Source organism: Mauremys reevesii, linkage group 9, assembly GCF_016161935.1.
Source record: "Mauremys reevesii isolate NIE-2019 linkage group 9, ASM1616193v1, whole genome shotgun sequence".
Taxonomy (NCBI): domain Eukaryota; kingdom Metazoa; phylum Chordata; order Testudines; family Geoemydidae; genus Mauremys; species Mauremys reevesii.
The window spans coordinates 95,668,814-95,676,385 of NC_052631.1; positions in this window are offsets into that span (position 1 = coordinate 95,668,814).

The window sequence follows — 7,572 nt, forward strand, 5'->3', positions numbered from 1 at the left end:
AGGGAATGTTAGACAATGTTAAATGTTGGGTGCCTTTTGTTCCTTACACAACAGTCACATCACATGGGGACCACAGAGATATGGTGGGATCAGAACATCTGCGTTTACTAAATGCAAGGCTTAGTTACATGAGATGCTGTTGTTCCGGCTGGCTTCTGGAACACAGAACACAGTTAGCTCCACTAGGGGCTCACAAGTGTTTAAAGGGATACTACCCTATTCCTATACATTACATTAAACCTTTCCCTTTCTGAGACAAAGGTGTCACTGAGAAAAATGGGCAGCTGTAAAATAGGCTGGCTTGGCTCAAAGCTTAATTTTACTTTTCTTGTGTCATATTCACACACAGCAGTTGCGTGAGCATGCTCAGTCAAAGCTTCTCTGTGTGTGCGCTTGGCGTTCCCATGCTGCTGTGAAAAAAATGCAACACATGCTAGGTTTAATCCAATTTTACCCCATGCCTTTGGTTTGGCTTTATCAGTAACTCAAATGACATCAGCAACACACAACACTCAGCCTACTCTTTCTTTGACTGCTGCTAGTGTTTCCCTCCAAAAGACACAATTTCCTCTGCTCAAAGGGCCCCTCACATCTCTTCCAAATCTAGGGCCGTGTTCCTGAACCCACCTGTCACATTGAGTCAGCAGCTATCACCTAGCGGCTTTACCCAGGCTTCCCATGACTGCCGATAGTGTAGCACGGACCCTGTTACAGACAAGCTCATTTCGCTGTCTCCATGCCAGGGCTCTGGTTAGGGGCTGGGGAATCCTGACACTATTCCCATATCAGAGAAAACTGTCCTCCCACCTCACTTCCTCCTTCCCTTCAGCCCACACACCTCTCCTCTCCTCCAGCTGTCTCCATCCTCCTCCCCTTCCATTTCTCTTTGCCTTCATCTCTGTTAAAAGTGTGTGCATATGTGTATGGTGCGTATATACATGTTAGTTGTTAATGAATAGACAAGGTGCCAGTAGGTGGCGCTCAAGAATATGCAACAATTTCTGGGTTTTGTAGGACTGACACAATTTCTTGTTGTGTGCATTGTAAGCGGCTTCCTCTCTAGCAGCGCTTTAAAGCTGCTCCTAACACTCTCCAGCTTCCCTTTTTGCTATACAGCCCTGCTCTGCCTCATTTCACCACTCCCATTTCAATAACTCCCTTCCTCCTAATGAAAGGACTCCCGTTGTCATAAACATAGAGGGTCAGATTTACCCTCACTGAAGATCTGGCCCATAGACCTCAACACTGAAGTACATTAATGATTTTTAAAAACCAATCTGAAACATTCGGATTAATAGCCATGCAGTGAGCTACTGTAGTCTGCAGCAGTGATCATAGCTCTGCGTACTCGTGCGACACTCAAATTGCACTACAATTAATACTATTATCAGTCTGTACCAAGAAAGCTCTTTGAAGCACGCAATCTCTTCCTTTTATACTGTGATTTGTAACAAGTATCTATTTACCGTGCAGATTGTTCTTGGTCCTTATTATGCTCCTTAGTATAGATAATCAAGCCTTTGTTCTCTCGCTGCCAGTCCTATAAGGAAATTGGTAGGGCAGGTGGTTTCTTTTACATGAGAGAAATTGTAGGCTGGAGGTGCTAGAAGAGAGAAGCAGCAATGGGAATGGTGCCGGGGTCTCTGTCTGCCTTGTTTATTTAGAAATCTCATGATGTTCGTTAGTAATCGTGGCTCATCAAGGGAAGTATGAGCCTGAGTAATGTGCCACAGTATCACCACCTTCTAACCAGGTGAGGACACCCCCCATCTCTCTCTGTGCTTCTACACGCTGCATGTGGACCAAGCACAGTTCCAGCCACTGCACCTTCCTCAGCTTGGAGACCTTTGTCCCTCTATCATTTCTTGCTAGAGGAAGTGAGGTCCACTTTCAGTCCAAGTCTCCTGAGATCGCTGACGGCAGAGGGCAGAGGATGCATCATCCTGAGACCTGTGTCCACGAGCCACCTAGTGGGTATGATCAACCATGATCTGTTGTTCTGTACAACATGACTTCCGAACTACAAGTCATTATGCTGCACTTTCCCCACATGCCGCCACCAGGGTATGTCTGCTGGGAACCAGTCTCCTCTGCATGTTGCATAGCAAAACCTCACCGCCACCGTCGCATTAAATGGCTGGATCTTATCCGATGTGAAACATCTACCCAATAATCACCTTTATTCTCTGTACTCTCTCACGAGCACAATGTCCGGCCCAGTGGTCATCACTCTTATTATGGTGGTGACATCGGCTCTGCAGTGGCCATTACTCTTATATCTGTTAATTATCCTGTGTATGACAGGAAATATTTTAAATAATAAAGTATGTCTTAATTAAGCTACTGAGAATTCGAGAGTGTGGATTCCCCTCCACCACCACCCCATAAAGGTTTCCAGTTTCTGTGAGGTATACCAGCCAGTGTAGTCATCTTAAATATACTATACTATAGCTTTAAGAATACTCTGCTGTAGGGAAAATATGCCTCTAATTCCTCCCCCACCCCCTATCTGTCATGTGTATTTAGACCTAAACTCTTTGCAGCAGGGATTGTCTTTCAATATGCATTTGTACAGCACCTAACACAACGGGGACCAAGATATCAGTGGGAGCCTATAGATCCTACTGTACTACAAAAAAAATAAAGATCATTTTCATCCCCTTTGCCCGTGGAGGTTGAAGTAGGACTTCATGTTAATCAGAGTTTATTTAAAATGTTTGTGGCAAAACCCAAAGCTGTGTGACATTTGGTTAGCTTTGGGTTTCGTCCAATCTTGCAACTCTCCTCAGCCCTAATGAAAAGCTTGCTAAGGTTACACCTTCCAGGGGGTCCTGGTGAAATCATACCCAGTGAATGGTTCTTTTGAACCCGAAACTCAAAGCAAACCATAAGCGGTGCCAAGATATCTGGATTGAAACTGCAGACACAGTGCTCACACAAACAGATGTGGAAGTTGTGCAACAGGTTTCAGAAAGCTGAAATCATTAGTTATGAAACCAGAGGTGAAAGTAAGCGGGTACGGGCCGGTACGGAGGACCAGTAAGAAAAGGAGACTGACTGAGGGAGGGAGAGAGAAGCCTGCTCCCTGCATAAGAATAGTTTAAACTCAGCTGTTCCTTGATGGTTCAGCCCCCAGGGCTAGGTTTCTGGCATCCTTGTTAATTTCACTCACAGTAGCTGGGGGGAGGAGGTTGAGGGGAGGGTGTGTTTGACCATGGGAGGGGCAGTCCTTTTCTGCCCCCGGGGTGAGGGGATCTCCTAAACACAATCAAAATCAGGAACCATTTCCAAGTTCAAATCTACCCCATTCCATCCCCAGCAGAGGATCATGGTTGTGATGTCCAAACTGCTTGCAGATCCTCTTTGAAATGTTACTGCTTTAAAAAAAACAACACAAAAAACATGGAGAACATGGTGGAAAGATGTGTCATGATGATTAGGGTTTATTTTGGGCAAAGCAATTTTGCTAAAGCAACTAAAAATTCACAGGGAAAGCAAATAGCCCCCATAGACAAAACCACAAAGGGACTGGAGGGGAAAACTGAATATTCAGGGAAATTATTGTGCCTCCTTTGAAAGAAATAGTAGTTTTCATTCCAATCCATCCTCTTTATATATTGATTTAAACACCTGAAATATCCTTAGGACATCTGGTGGAATCTCTTTTTGTTTTGTCCTGCCTGCAGAGTGCAGAGGCTGAAATTGACAAAACTTTCTCTAAATATCTTGTATATTTCATGAAGGCTATTCCAGTTGTCTTTCATTAACCCCTGACTTCCCCCCTTCCCCCAACCCCCGGCTCCCTCCCTGGCTGGCTGTGGTTTTGGCCTCGGTTACTTACTCCTTGGCAGACCAGACCAGTGGCACCTGCTGGCTCTCTGCAGGCAGCAGCCCACAGGGGCCGGTTGCTGGGGTTGCTGCTGGTCAGTGGCAGGCTGCAGCTACATTGTTTGTGACACATTCATACACATACACATACATACAGTCAGAGGTGAAAGTACGGTACAGTACGGTACGGCGTACTGGCAAGAGCCAGTACGCCGTGCTGGATCACATCGACTTCCATGGTGAGGATTGAAAGGGCTCTGGGCTGCCCGTAGCTGCGGGCAGCCCAGAGCCCTTTGAATCCCGGCCATGGCTCTGGCGGCCGGGCTGGGGCCAGGATTTAAAGGGCTCCGGGCTTCCCTCAGGGGCAGGAGCTCTGGGCCCTTTAAATTCCTACCCCAGCCCTGCAAAGCTTGGGGTTCCCCCTGGCGGCCAGAGCCCCGGGCCCTTTAATTTGCCCCTGAGCCCCAGGGGGCTCCCAGCCACCTCTGCAGCTGGGAGCCCCTGGCTGATTTAAAGGCTCTGGGTTTCCCTGCCACAGCTGGTTCCCAAGAGCCTTTAAATCTTGAGAGGGCACGCCTCTTCCGGATGAGGCCACGCCCCCCTCAGGACTCCGGCAGTACCGGTAAGTCCTGTAAGTTACTTTCACCCCTGTATAAAACCCATCCAAATCTGCCATTTCTCTGCATCAGTCCATAATGAAATCCAGCACTGTTATTGCTGTAGTGGCATAGTTTTCTACATAAGGAAAAGCTTTGTTTAGGCTTTCTTTAATGTATTTATTTCCATAGTCCTATGTCAGGGGTAGGCAATCTATGGCATGCGTGCCATATGCGGCACATGAGCTGATTTGCAGTGGCACTCACACTGCCCGGGTACTGGCCACCGGTCCGGGGGGCTCTGCATTTAAATTTAATTTTAAATGAAGCTTCTTAAACATTTTAAAAACTTTATTTACTTTACATACAACAGTAGTTTAGTTATATATTATAGACTTATAGAAAGAGACCTTCTAAAAATATTAAAATGTATTATTGGCACGCGGAACCTTAAATTAGAGTGAATAAATGAAAACTGGGCACACCACTTCTGAAATAGGGTGCAAAAGCGGAGCAAAAAAACCAACCCACCAGTCGTGCCGGCAGAGTGAAATATCGGGACAAATTGCGTCCCGACCGAAGATTGGTCGGGACACAGGACAACCACCCAAATATTGGGACGGTCTCAATTTTATCGGGACGTCTGGTCATCCTACTTCTGAAAGGTTGTGACCCCTATCCTATATGGAACAGAAGTGGCAAATAGACTGCCACCTGGTGGCTGAAGGAGATATTTACATACAAATTAAAAGTAATAGGCTTGATTTTCCTCTAACTCCCGTGATTTGACTGGGGTCAAATACATCAAACTGAATACACCTAGAGTGCATTTTAACCCCATCCATTATGCAGGAACAATTCCTATTGGGAATGTAACTAAGGGTAGTGTCAAACCCTGACACAGAATATGTTGAATCAGAGCCCTACTGACGTAATGGTAGGTGTGCAGCTTGTACTGTCTCAGCATATGTGCACGTATTGTTGTATTGATATGGGACTGTTTCCAGCTGTGTGTCATTTTCTCCCTTGCTGCATGATGTTTTAGATAGCAGGTAATTAATTGCAACACTCTGGATGCTGAGAACATCAGTCACAAGCTATGTTAGGGCAAACCTGCATGTTAATGAACATACCAAATGGCTTATGTTCTAATTCAGTTTGGGGAAGGACACAGTGACAGTGATGTCTGTCTCTTATTAGCCAATAACAAAGGTAAGGCATGTTACCGTGCACCCTGCTCATACAGCCAGAAATTAGCGGAACAGGAATGGATTGTCATATGATGACATCCAACACATCTCTGTCCTCACTAAAACCTTGAGTATATGGCTACATTATAGGCTGAACTCTGATCCCTTTAAAGTTAGTTGCTAGTCAATATGAATAGTGAATACAGGACCAACGTCATCAGGTGCTAAATGAAACATCCAGCAAGCACTGCTCCCTCCAAAACAAAACACTGAAAACAAAAATACCCTCACCTTATCAGAGAGATCCGGGTACTTTGTTGCTGTTGTAGATTTGCTTTTAAATGAAAAGTGAAAATGTATGCTACAGCTTTGTGCATTTTATATGATTTTACACTGCAAAGTATTTAGCCTGAATGAGCTGGGTGACACAAGGCATTCTCCAGTGCCAGATCATCTCCTCCTACGGCTATGGGGGAAGGAAACTCCTCTGGTGGAGTTTCATCTGAAGTATTCTTTGGGGAATAGGAGAGGGAGTTTGCCCCCATTCCCTTCTCTTCCCCCAAAGTAAGAAGCAAGAGCTTGGACCCCAAACTGCTTATGTGCACATAGGCCATGGACCCACACTAGCTCCTCGATCTCATTTAAAATGGGCTTCGTAGCACATAAGGAACTCTGAGTTGATTGATTGTAGGGCCACGAGTGACTCCCCCTTTCAGTACACAGATCTGGACTCAGAGAGAGCATGTCTGCAGCATCCCAGGAAAATGGAAACAGCCATGAAGACATCTAAAACCACGGTCCCTATTCACATGGATCTGGAGGCAATTATCAGACCCCTACTTCCTATAGGAATGTGGGAACTGTGCACTTGAATGATAAGTTGCAGGTAGTTGTGCACTTGAATGATAGGTTACTCTCCTCTAAATCTAAAGTAACTCTACTGCCAAATAAGTTGAATTACTCTGGATTTACACAGACTGAGAGAAGACTCTGCACAAACATGCCCTCTTGAATCAAGCATAAAGAGTTTGTCTAATGGCTCAGCATACCAGCACCTGTGAGCTGTTCTGCAGATTTCTGATTCCAGCGGTCATATTAACAAGTGGATTCAAAATAAGGGGCTACATTAATAGATCCTTGTGGCCTTTAAAAGTCCAGGACACTTATTCATCTTCATAAGGCTTGTGAGACATTGGCCAAACACCGCACTCAGTTTCTCTGGTGCAACTCCATTAACAGCAAAGGAGTGGACAGAATTGCCCTTCAACTATTCATCAAATAACGGATTTGCAAAATATTTCAAATCAATTCTTTGATGATTAATCAGCCAGCTGTGGGTGCTGGGCCAGTGTTAACTTAGAGCAGCGTGGGGAGGGGTAGCTCACTTGTGGATCGGTCTCCTAAACCCAGGGTTGTGAGTTCAATCTTCAAGGGGGCCACTTAGGGATCTGGTGCAAAATCAGTACTTGGTCTTGCTAGTGAAGGCAGAGGGCTGGACTCAATGACCTTTCAGGGTCCCATCCAGTTCTATGAGATAGCTATATCTCCATATGTTATTCCTCTCCCTTTCAGATCTAAGTCTGCTGGCTCCACCTAGGCTTCCAAGTACATTAAAACCAATTATAATTATTATTTTTTTATTTAATCAGTACCTTTTTACAAGCTCTCAGCTAATTAACAGTGTTTGCCCTGTTTGAAAAGATTTCACTACTTCACCCCACACAGGAGCTAAGAAATCATAGCACGTTTCCCAGCAGTCACACAAATCTCCTATTTGCTTTAGCAATGAAGATAATTAAAAGATACAATACTATTGTCTTATTCTTCAATCAAGCTGGCGAAGCATAATGCACAACATATGTATACGCCTCTTTAAAAAAATTGTTTTTTTAAATGTTTCTCACTTGCAGCACATCAGCTGTGATAGAAGAAGCTGTATCTAAAATTGTTAGTCTAAA